We start from the raw sequence: 13,355 nt of genomic DNA on the forward strand, positions 1-13,355 counted from the left end.
CAAGATGTAGCCATTGTTTTCCAAATTCTTCTGCCTCCGTCACTCTCTCAACACTTACTTCATCCACATGTGGTGCTATCCCCCCTCCTTTCATGTTGTCGTGGCATTCCATGTCAGGTCCAAATCCACCCTCTCCACAGAGTTTACTCCTACATACTTTAGTCTATTATCGTTACCTCCAAATGATTCAGATTTTCCTAATGCTCGAAGGACTCCTTCCTCACTAACTTCAGTCTCTTTGTTATCAATCTCATTCCTATTATTATCTATTATTGTTGCATCTTCTCTCAAACCTTTTACCATTCCATACTTTCTTATTGCCTCTGCTATCTTCTCCATTGCCTTATTTTCCTCTTTGGTATGTCTCTTATACTCCTCTTCTGCTAATTCGGTCATTTCTCGGGACCCTAGTCTTAAGGGCTTGGTCTTCCTTCCTATTACCTCCTCGACTCTTTCATTCCACTGTCGTGTCTCCCTCCACCAAATTCGGCTATTTGTCCTTCTGCATACATCTACTGCAACTTCTACCATAGTAATTTAAATTTTGCACATTCCTCTTCTCTTAATGCGCTAACAAATGAAACTCGGTCACTCCGAGATGTGTGAATTGTTGTTATGGCTCCTCTTGCTGCAACACTCTACGTAGTGCCAAAGTCTTCAATCGCACATTTAGTGAAATGAGACAGTAGAGGCATCCAGTAGTGCGTACAAACTTGTCATTGACAAAGAAATCAGCTACACCACAGTGATCATTAATGACGCCGGGCGATCTCTGATTGGAATATAACAGGGAAAGAAATGATCATGATCTCGGAAAGGAGCAGATGCAGCGCACACCTGATGTGAAGAACGGAAAACGCAGAAATTTAAATGTTGATTTTGGATGAAAATAGAGAATACTCATTGCACAGACTAAAAATAAGAGAAACAGAAACGCCGTAGGCCTTTCAGTGAGCACACTTTTCAGCCAGGATGTTTCGGATGGATGTGCATTCCCGTGTGCTGCGAAAAAATCAGTCAATAATCAGTTTCCTTCACTGTGGGTAAATTATTTCTCCTCCATTCCCTTTCCCCCTGAAGTACTAGTCCGGAAATATACGCAGGATGACTTGTGTAAAGCTTCGTAGGCATGAGAGAGAAATAAAGGTGTAACGGCGTGTCATGAGTCGAAACTGTATACCGCACTTCGTCAGACCCATGCCCAAAAGAGGCAAGTTCCCTGGTTCAGTATACAGTTTTATTGCCCCACGAGGATTTGATTCACATTTAGGGATTTTTATTAACTATCTTCCATACTTAAAAACTTTCCTATACCACCACGGCTGCAGCGTTAGTGAATATAGTGTGACCAACTCTCACAGAAATTCTGTGCCATTTTTACATCAAGAGTGTGCACGTCAGAAACTCCAAATTTAATATTAAATCTTTAGATAAGTCATGCAATTCATTTTTAGTAGTGTTGCTCAAGAATAAGAAAATTTCTACTACACTTACTAAATAATTTGTTTTCCATACCGTTTACGAAACATTATAGCTTCTGTTTCAGTTCAAAACATTCATTTTTGGTTGTACAAGCAGCTACTTCCACCGTAAAACGTACAGTTTGATTTCCGAACAATGCTGAAAGCTCATTCAATGGGCGCCAGTGTCACTCCGGTGTCAGCAGGCACTGATGTTTTTGGGACGTTACTGCCTATATGAGACGTGGCAGTAGCAGTGGAGACGTGTACTAGGAGCGTCTAATAACTATGCAGCTCCCGTTCACAGCACTGTCCCGGGCTGATCACAGAGTGAGAACTGGCTCTATGATTCGAAGAAATTCATGATGAAAACCCTTACGTGGTGATAATGCTGGATTTTGTAATTAGTGGGCTAATATGCTCTTTATTGATTAGCTGCTCAACTGGCTTTCCGTGCTGACAACGTTATTACATCCTCTATTATAGCGAAACCCAGTCGGCAGTGCTGTCAGAACCTGGGTGCGCTCGTCAGGTTCTTCGTGTATATGCATAATAGACTGATGTTTATTCCTTTATACCAGGTCAAGTAAAGTGATAGGTTACGCCAAATAAGTTAATAAGGCACTAGAAAAATAAATTGCTGCGCACACTGGAAACGTTATTTGACATGATTATGAACCCTTCAGGGGCCTTGCCTATTGCTTATGGCTGAAGGACCTGGGAAACTACTGAATGATTTACTTAAATGATTGCTCAATAATCGTTTTGATCTGGTGAACATAAGGTTTATTGAAACAATATAAAGTCTGCTTAGAACACATTAACACGGAGATTACAAACAATTCGGGAATGATTTTTTCATAAATAAGACAAATTAGAGATAAAAAAAACGGGTTGTTATTAAGATCGCAAGCAGCGTGTTGCTGGACAGTTAAGACTGAAATAGTGCCCAGACACACGAAATACGTTTCCAACATTGACTGTAAAGTTTTATAATTATTAAAAAAAGCATATGAATCAGAACAGAGCACATAACACATTGACAAATCAAAGAAGGTACAGAAAGTATCATCAAGAGATGCGTGAACTCCATTGCATTAACTCAATACCGAATTGAAACATGAATGGTGCGGAAGAAAGATCCCCTTTGAAACTAGACTTACATTGCAGAAAACATGCATACTAATGAGAACAAGCATACTAATGAGTGAATCATGAATGATCTTCGAAAACTTAGGCAGAATAAAAAAAAATTAAAAAAGCGTACAAGCGTGAAAGCCGAAACTGAATCAAAGTGCACAATTCGCATGAGAATCCGAAAATAGACATAGACGGATATTCAGAATGAGAATGTGTCTCCAAATTTTGATAGCTTCTCTGAGACCTTGGAAAAGCACCGAACACACTCTTTCTAGGCAAGCTCAGAAATGGCCTAAGTGCTCTTCCGATGAGCCATGTGGAAGTCCTTTACTAGCATCCACTATTACGTGAAATGTGTGTCTTCCATTGAGATTCCTGTTTATGAAAACGAGAACCGAGTGTCGTACCATTCCCATGGACAGACTTGCTTGTGGGAAAGTGTGGGAAGTTTGTAAAAGCAAAATGTCCTCACGGAGAGGACAGAGTTTGGAAATTTCGTAGACTCACGACAGATTAAATATTTAGCTTCTGGAAACGGTGCATGGAGACAAAGACCGTGGGATAAAGACAAAATCAAAAATAGTTCAAATGCCTCTGAGCACTATGGGACCTAACTGTGGTCATCAGTCCCCTAGAACTAAGAACTACTTAATCCTAACTAACCTAAGGACAACACACAAATCCTTGCACTAGGCAGGATTCGAACCTGCGACCGTAGCGGTCACGCGGTTCCAGATTGTAGCGCCTAGAACCGCTCGTCCACTCAGGCCGGCGGATAAAGACAAATAGGTTGCTAGTTCTCACCACCTCAACTACTGTTTTCCCGTGCTACTATAGAGGACGGCAGTCGAAAGTTCCACCTACCGTTGTTCGAGGTACCTGGAGGATAATCACTCAAACGATTTTTTTCTGGTGCCCGTGTCATCTGCTAAAGTGAAAACCAGCACTGCGAGTGACACGCAGCTTCTCAACAGCGTGCGAAACGTTCCACATGCTTCTGTCCCCAGCGAAGAGCAGTTCCCCTGATCCAATCCAGATACATGAAAGGGACAAGCTACAAGCATGAAATGTAAGTTTAGGTACAAGGAATGTGGTATTTAATTACGTACTCATGTAATAAGCGTGCAAAACGAGTGAGAATTTGAGTGGTAAAATCCGAATCGGAAAGTAATTGAAGCGAGAGAGTCTTGCATGCAAACCAGTATGCAATTGGATAAAATGTGAGGAGAAGGCCTGAAACAGGCTGCCGCGTCACAGTGCCACTGATTATCAAACATTCAATTCGAATCCCATTCGCACCATTTCGTGGTGTCTGTAAAACAACTGGTTAACAACGGGCTGTGCATCAGTTATCGACTTTGCTTATACGTGTTTGTAATGATATATGCTGTGATACTGATCTCTCTGAAAAGTACAATTGTACATATGTGTGTTCATTTATGGAGTGCAGCTCGAAGCATGTAAATCGGATTGTTGATTAATAGGTGCATAATACCAACTTTCATGCTGATGTTCTGGTGACCAGAGGACTGGAAAAATCACGAGATGACTTAAAAAAACTTCGGATACCACTTGCAGGACCCATTTCTGCAGAGACAAAATGGTTCAAATAGCTCTGAGCACTATGGGACTTAACTTCTAAGGTCATCAGTACCCTACAACTTAGAACTACTTAAACCTAACTAACCTAAGGACATCACACACATCCATACCCGAGGCAGGCGCACAGTTCCAGATTGTATCGCCTAGAACCGCTCGGCCACCCCTGCAGAGACAGTTACGCTCCAAACTACAATTCATGCGGTGACAACGTTCGGCTTTAGGGGCACATGAATACCATAAAGCATCAAAAGGTAAATAATCTCAGCTCAGCACAGCTTACAGCCAGTCTGTTCAACAGCTATATTTCTTTCCGAGTGAATTTCAGTGCGATGTGCGATAAACGCATTGTATGAAACGTATACCACGACGAGCCATGTTACTGCACTTTTTCCAGCCAACCAAGTGGCATGTACACAATTTCACTGTCATGACTTACATCAGCGGTGGTCACATGATAATCTTGTAGCAGCACTACACCATGTACAATGCTCCAGGCAACTGGTTTGCTCATTATTTCATACGGATAACTAATTCATTGACCACTGTATACTGCACGATTAAAGGCCATCAGTGGCGTTACGGGCACGTGATTTAAGTACATAAGGGGGGCAGAGAAGAATGGGGAATTATTCTAGTGGGATACGGGTCGTAAATCGGAAATGCTCTGATAGGCGACTTGAAAAAAGGCACTGTGCTAGGGCCCAGCAAGTGAGAAACAGCTTCTCGAAAGTGACAAAATTGTTTGACTGTTTGTGTGTTACTCTTTGTGAGCAATTACAAACCGTGGTTGAACGATGGTGATGGTACGAGAAAACGATGTACGATTGCCGAGAGGAGACACCTCTGCGTTGTCATGATGGTTTTGTAGAACCTGCAGATGGTCTTTCGGATTTATTAAAACGTGATTAGCAAGTTATTACTTAATCTTTCTGATTTACTGTTCTGTGTCTCCTCGCCAGTCTCAGCTGACGCCTCTTGCCGGTGATATGGAGGAATTCCACTGTCTCCTATTGTCGGCTGAGCGCTTATGGTCAACAAGTCCGTTGTTTAAGTAGTTTAGCCTAAGTCTGGCGGCTACCGTCTGGCAAGCGAAGCCTTTAGTGTAAGAGTAGCAGACCAACACCGACAACGATAGTTCAGGTATACATGCCGACGTCGCAAGCTGAAGATGAACAGATAGAGAAAGTGTATGAGGATATTGAAAGGGTAATGCAGTATGTAAAGGGGGACGAAAATCTAATAGTCATGGGCGACTGGAGTGCTGTTGTAGGGGAAGGAGAAGAAGAAAAGGTTACAGGAGAATATGGGCTTGGGACAAGGAATGAAAGAGGAGAAAGACTAATTGAGTTCTGGAACAAGTTTCAGCTAGTAATAGCGAATAACCTGTTCAAGAATCACAAGAGGAGGAGGTATACTTGGAAAAGGGCGGGAGATACGGGAAGATTTCAATTAGATTACATCATGGTCAGACAGAGATTCCGAAATCAGATACTGTATTGTAAGGCGTACCCAGGAGCAGATATAGACTCAGATCACAATATAGTAGTGATGAAGAGTAGGCTGACGTTCAAGACATTAGTCAGGAAGAATCGATACACAAAGAAGTGGGATACGGACGTACTAAGGAATGACGAGATACGTTTGAAGTTCTCTAACGCTATAGATACAGCAATAAGGAATAGCGCAGTAGGCAGTACTGTTGAAGAGGAATGGACATCTCTAAAAAGGGCCATCACAGAAGTTGGGAAGGAAAACATAGGTACAAAGAAGGTAGCTGCGAAGAAACCATGGGTAACAGAAGAAATACTTCAGTTGATTGTTGAAAGGAGGAAGTACAAACATGTTCCGGGAAAATCAGGAATACAGAAATACAAGTCGCTGAGGAATGAAATAAATAGGAAGTGCAGGGAAGCTAAGATGAAATGGCTGCAGGAAAAATGTGAAGACATCGAAAAAGATATGATTGTCGGAAAGACAGACTCAGCATACAGGAAAGTCAAAACAACCTTTGGTGACATTAAAAGCAACGGTGGTGACATTAAGAGTGTAACGGGAATTTCACTGTTAAATGCAGAGGAGAGAGCAGATAGGTGGAAAGAATACATTTAAAGCCTCTATGAGGGTGAAGATTTTTCTGATGTGATAGAGGAAGAAACAGGAGTCGATTTACAAGAGATAGGGGATCCAGTATTAGAATCGGAATTTAAAAGAACTATGGAGGACTTACGGTCAAATAAGGCAGAAGGAATAGATAACATTTCATCAAAATTTCTAAAATCATTGGGAGAAGTGGCAACAAAACGACTATTCACGTTGGTGTGTAGAATATATGAGTCTGGCGACATACCATCTGAGTTTCGGAAAAGCATCATCCACACAATTCCGAAGACGGCAAGAGATGACAAGTGCGAAAATTATCGCACAATCAGCTTAACAGCTCATGCATCGAAGCTGCTTATAAGAATAATATACAGAAGAATGGAAAAGAAAATTGAGAATGCGCTAGGTGACGATCAGTTTGGCTTTAGGAAAAGTAAAGGGACGAGAGAGGCAATTCTGACGTTACGGCTAATAATGGAAGCAAGGCTAAAGAAAAATCAAGACACTTTCATAGGATTTGTCGCCCTGGAAAAAGCGTTCGACAATATAAAACGGTGCAAGGTGTTCGATATTCTGAAAAAAGTAGGAGTAAGCTATAGGGAGAGACGGGTCATATACAATATGTACAACAACCAAGAGGGAATATTAAGAGTGGACGATCAAGATCGAAGTGCTCGTATTAAGAACGGTGTAAGATAAGGCTGTAGCCTTTCGCCCCTACTCTTCAATCTGTACATCGAGGAAGCAATGATGGAAATAAAAGAAAGGTTCAGGAGTGGAATTAAAATACAAGGTGAAAGGATATCAATGATACGATTGGCTGATGACATTGCTATCCTGAGTGAAAGTGAAGAAGAATTAAATGATCTGCTGTATGGAATGAACTGTCTAATGAGTACACAGTATGGTTTGAGAGTAAATCGGAGAAAGACTAAGGTAATGAGAAGTAGTAGAAATGAGGACAGCGAGAAACTTAACATCAGGATTGATGGTCACCAAGTCAATGAAGTTAAGGAATTCTGCTACCTAGGCAGTAAAATAACCAATGACGGACGGAGCAAGGAGGACATCAAAAGGAGACTCGCTATGCAAAAAAGGTATTTCTGGCCAAGAGAAGTCTACTAATATCAAATACCGGCCTTAATTTGAGGAAGAAATTTCTGAGGATGTACGTCTGGAGTACAGCATTGTGAGGTAGTGAAACATGGACTGTGGGAAAACCGGAACAGAAGAGAGTCGTAGCATTTGAGATGTGGTGCTATAGACGAATGTTGAAAGTTAGGTGGACTGATAAGGTAAGGAATGAGGAGGTTCTACGCAGAATCGGAGAGGAAAGGATTATGTGGAAAACACTGATAAGGAGAAGGGACAGGATGATAGGACATCTGCTAAGACATGAGGGAATGACTTCCATGGTACTAGAGGGAGCTGTAGAGGGCAAAAACTGTAGAGGAAGACAGAGATTGGAATACGTCAAGCAAATAATTGAGGACGTAGGTTGCAAGTGCTACTCTGAGATGAAGAGATTAGCACAGGAAAAGAATTCGTGGCGGGCCGCATCAAACCAGTCAGTAGACTGATGACCAAAAAAAAATGGCCTCTTACTCGGATGAGGCGGCTTCAGTCTCACACCAGAAAGTAACCTTCACTCATAACGTCCCCATGTGAGAAGTCGTGTAATTGGATTATGCTAGCCCCACGAAATAAGTATGCCATTGATACTCAGAAGGCTGTCAAGGACACATGCGCCGGACAGCTCTTTCACCCAGCAGTTACAATCCAGTCATGGTAACTTGGATGCTGTCGTTTGGGAACAGCATCAGTATGTTCACAAGAAGTGCTGGAAAAACTAATACATAGGGCTCACTACACCTTAATAGTCATTGAAACGAGTGCTCTGGAATGAACACCATCGATGTTGATGTCGAACTGGATACAAAACTGGAGAACTGGGCATTTATGGGAACTAGCAGGGGCTATGGTACCTGGCTCTGTTCTTTATGACCGAATGTGGCTCATTCGTTTACTAATTGTCAGCAGTCCTCATTCCACTGAGTTTGCTTAACGATTTGATATCTCCTCTTAGCTGTACTGCCAAGATCTGACAGATGTTCTTACATTCTACATATTGCTTGTTGCTGCCATAACAAGAGCTAACTAACATGTATCTGCCTCCTTATCTCAGTTATTATTCTGTTCAATTAATTACTTTTGCCCCGCGAGTGGTGCCGTTTATACAGTCGACTTACTGTGATGATTCTTTCTTTCTGTTGTATAGCTGTGTCACTCCCTCTGCCTTGTGTCGGCTGTGGCTATGCTAGTGTGAACATCAGAAAAATTTTCATTTGTTTCCCTTTCTTATTAGGTGGCGTAACAGCCACACGATGTGCTTTGGAACACAACTTTCAGTGCAAAATATCGAGGATGAGGCTCCGCAGCAGATGACGCTCCATGTTCCCATGTTGACCAAGAACATTGTCATTTATGTACAACTGCAGCTTTGAATGGGATAACTGAAGTAGGAACGTGGATTAATGGATGATACGAGCCGCCTGGTCAGATGAACCACATTTCTTCTTATATCACGTTGATGTGCGTATCCGTATTCACCATGATACAGGCTGCTCGAAACATAGATTGCGTCATTGGCTTAGGCTGTTGCCGAAGTATTATAATCTGCAAGATACTCATTTCGATATTCATGGTGCATATGTTGTAATGGAAAGAACCACTACACCTGTAGGATTAGTGAACAAAATTGTGGAGAACCTACATTCATATGCGTTTGTTGCCTTCCTTGCCACTCATCGCTTATTCCAACAGGATACCTGTCAATGTCACGAGACAAGAGTCTTGTTACATTGGTTATAATAGTGAATTCATTTTGATGTGTTGGCCACCAAATTCTGACGATTTAAACCCCATGGAACACATCTGGGGTGCAATCGAGCACCAGCTCAGTGACCACAAGACACTGGCCTTTAATTTAAGAGAGTTTCACGTCCCATTTCGTCATCTAATTAGTCATATCTTCGACAATTTATGGAATCTATGCCACGCCGCATCGCTGCGGCCCAAAGGTGGATCAAATGCTGGTAATCGTAAACAGCAGGATATTTTTCTGGTGAACTTCGATTTATTGTTGTTTTTCTGGATTGTAACATCTCATCATTCATTTGAGACTGTTCTCTTTGTTTATTTCAATTTTATTCCGGTATTAACTCAAATTTCATGGTCTATTCGGTTACAGACTGCTCACTTGCTGTGGAGTAGCTGTACACCCTACCCACACAGTAAGTGCCTCTCCTTTGCCGGTGACGGCTGCTGCACAGACTATGGTTGTTACCAACGAAATCTGCCAGGCTTCTGTTAACTTTATATCTTAAAGGGGATTTTAAACGCTCGACGTCTAGCACTGTGGATATCTCATGTTTTGGTTGATTTCACTATCCTACAGGACAAATTCTTCATCATGATTTCTGCTTTGTTAGCAGGAACGTTGCGTCTCAATTTCCTGTAGTCCGTTGCTTCCTTCTTAATGATGGTGTATGTGCTACCACTCATCACATAATCCTAAATCTGAAATCTCTTTCTCGCTTGCCTCCTCTTCCCTTCCACATACTGTAATAAAACTGATTATGATGAGATATGGTCTCGGATCATATGAAGTGAACGATACCGCACCGAAGTCATAAAAACCATACAGTACACTATTACATAGTAATGCCAAAATGTTTAAATGGCAACGCTTACAAACACTTAATGTAATTACAACGATCACTACGGATTAAAAAAATTATGGACAATTAATTGTATTTCATTTATGAATGAATGCGCCAAATATTGTTTAACGTAAATAGATCTTATGTGACAAAATTTCTTTGCTAAATGTGATTAGAGGCACATCTTTGTTTCGTTTGTGCAGTTGGTTGTACGAGTTTGAAGTGCGAGAATGGAGAACGAGTTATGCGTGTTTTATTGATTTGTACGGAGAAGTGAAAAGACTGAAAATATATGTGTAATTCTGTATAAAGTCCTCCAGAATTCATATCAGTATTCAAACATCAACCGGATCATCCTCTAGAAGATTCTGAAAAGATGAATCACAAAAGGAAATGCACAGTGAGCCATCAATAAAAAACAAAGAACAGCGACAAAAATATGAGAAGTTTTATTGTTAACAGAACTGGTTATTTAAATTCGTCACCTTTGGTCACTCGCTGCAGTGTGTCACTGTCTCACCGCATCAGTTCTGAAAATGTGATCGACCACCCAAGTTACTAATTTACTCAAAAATTAATAAACCAACTTGGGGCTACGAGAGGGTGTGGAGCGTCAGAAAATGGTGACTTCATCCTTGATTTTCTGAGTGAAATGTGAATACTGTGGGATGCGAAATTCCACTTTATGCAAGACACCTTTTTTCTGTATTGTTTCACCCATACATGTTTCAGCATTTTTGTGCTACCTTGCAGTGGGTTTAATTTTTATTTTTAAATGTGAAAATGTTGCTACATATTAGCATTTGTGTTGTATATAACATTATGTCAAAGTTCCATTTATAGCTTAATTGGCGAAAAGTGGATTAATGCATTAGTTAACATAGGTTACACGATGGTATTGTCCATTTATTTAGGTAGCTCTTCTGCTACACAAACACAACTTGTCATCTTCAAACAGCAAAACGTAATTTATTTTTCTGTTTGTTACGAATTTACGAACGTATACGAGTCTTTATCACTTTTTTTGTGTGTAACTCACAGTTTTGAAATTATGGTGTGTTCTCTTGTGTTGTTGACGAAATAAATAGGCTCTTCGTGACCAGTGGTCGCTTGATACTGCACTGTTTCGATTTCTCAAAACATAGGCAGTGTTTGCGCTTCCATTATGTGTTTTGTGGCTGTCTGGTATTCATTTGTTTCCTAGCGTGTTTGACTGAGAGAGGCGCGCGAGTTTGAATTGTATTTGATTTGGCGTCCGTGGCGCTTGGTTTGTGTGTGTGTGCTGTGTGTGTGTGTGTGTGTGTGTGTGTGTGTGAGAGAGAGAGAGAGAGAGAGATGCAGGGACGGGGGAAGAAAGATATTTTTTTTGTAAATGTTTTTTCCATGAGTAATTTTGGTGCAGGTGTTATTTGTATAATTCTTCTATTGTATCGAAGAGGGTTTTGTTGCACAGTGATGTGTATTCATTGAGTACTTTCTATCCTTGGACTATTGATTTTAGAATGTGATAATTTTCTTCTACAGTTAATTTTTGGCATAAGCTGATACTAGTTTTTAGAATGTGTAAGTCAGGTCTAATGTTGTTGGGTGGTGACTGTGTGCTATCAGGTGGTCTGCAAGTGCTGAGTATGAGCTATTACTTTTCAGTGCTCTAAGGTGTTCTGTAGATCTGGTTCTAAAATTTTTACATGTTTGGCCCACATACACAGATTGACAACAGTTGCAAGTAAGATGGTATATTCTGGACTCGTTGTATTTATCAGTGTTGGTGGTATTTCTTCCAAGTGTGCTTTGTATTGTGTTGTTGGTTCTGCATGCGATGCTGAGTCCTTGTTTCTTTAGTGTATTACCCACCCTGTGTGCGGCTTTGTTGTTGTAAGTCATTAAGTGCCAATTGTAGCTTACTGTCTGCTGATTTGTTGTGGGTGGTTCTGCGTTTGTGTGTGTGTTTCATGGTTCTGTGTTGTTTGTTTTTGTATTTTGTGGTTTATTTTGTCTACTCTCTTTGCATCGTATCCATTCTCCTGAGCACTCGGTTTTATTGTGTTCAGTTCTTGACTGTAAACATGTTTGTTCATGGGTATTTTGTTCAGCCTTTGAAGTAAATGTCTGAAGCTGACTTCTTTGTGAGTTACGAGGTGATTGGATTAATTATGAATAATTGTGGTGGTGATTGTGGGTTTTCTATAGATTGTGAATTCATGTTTGTTGTTTCTCTTGTGTATGGTGAAATCTAAGAACTTAAGTTTTTCATCTATTTGCGTTTCAGTGCTGAATTGTATTCGTGGGTGGATGGAGTTTATGTTGTCATGAAGTTGTTTCATGCGATACTGTGGTTCATCTATTAAGCAAATTATGTCATCTGCATATCTGTACCAATACACTATTTTCTACTGTTTTTGTATTATTATTATGTCAAAGATCTGGTTTTCTCTCTGATTGAGCAAAATGTCAGCTAGGAGGCCACTGATTGGGAATCCCAAGGGTAGTCCATCTTGTTCAGAGTAGAATCTGTTGGTGAATGTGAAGTAGTTTTGACCTGTAACGAGCCTCAGTATGGCTGATATTCCTTGTATGTTTGTTGTGGGTATGTTTCCTTGTACTTGGAGGTATCTTTCTATGATGTTGATGGTTCCTTCTGTTGGGATGTGTGTGTACATGGAAATTATGTCAAATGTTGCTGTGTTCGGTATATTTTCATTTCTAAATTTTTTATATTAAGTCACTTGCATTCTTTAGACTTCTGTTTCCAGTGTATTTGTATACTGTCCATAGCAGAGTCTGTGTGTGTGTTTGGCTAAATGGTATTTTGGTGCTTCGGTGAAGTTTATCAATTGATATATAGGTATTCCAGGTTTCTGAACTTCAATGATTTTTGGGTGAGGGCCTTGGGATTTTTCTGTATCATTCTTTTAATCTGTGTTTCTGTGAAAATTGTTTCTATGTTTTTCAGGGTTTTCCGAACTTACTTTGGTATCAGTTTTTTGGGTCACTTCTTAATTCTGTGATGTTGCTTCGAATGAATTCCAATGTTTTTGAATGTATTCCTGTTTGTTTATGACTACTATTAAGTTACCCTTGTCGGATTGTATGATGATGGCATTTTCTCGTGTTAATTTGTTGTGTAGTTTTCTGTAGGTCTTTTCTTCAGCAGTCCTAGTGTTTTCTTTTATGGTTGTTTTGTTCTCTTTGATTATGTTCCTTATTTAGTAGTAGTAGTAGTAGTAGCTTTATTCATCTGTAGATCTCTTTTTACAAGGATATAGGACATGCCAAAGTATTTACAAGCTTAGACCAATTTAAAATAAGCTAATTCATATTTACAGACTTC

This window comes from Schistocerca nitens, chromosome 6 (assembly GCF_023898315.1).
Source record: "Schistocerca nitens isolate TAMUIC-IGC-003100 chromosome 6, iqSchNite1.1, whole genome shotgun sequence".
In the NCBI taxonomy this organism is placed as follows: Eukaryota; Metazoa; Arthropoda; class Insecta; order Orthoptera; family Acrididae; genus Schistocerca; species Schistocerca nitens.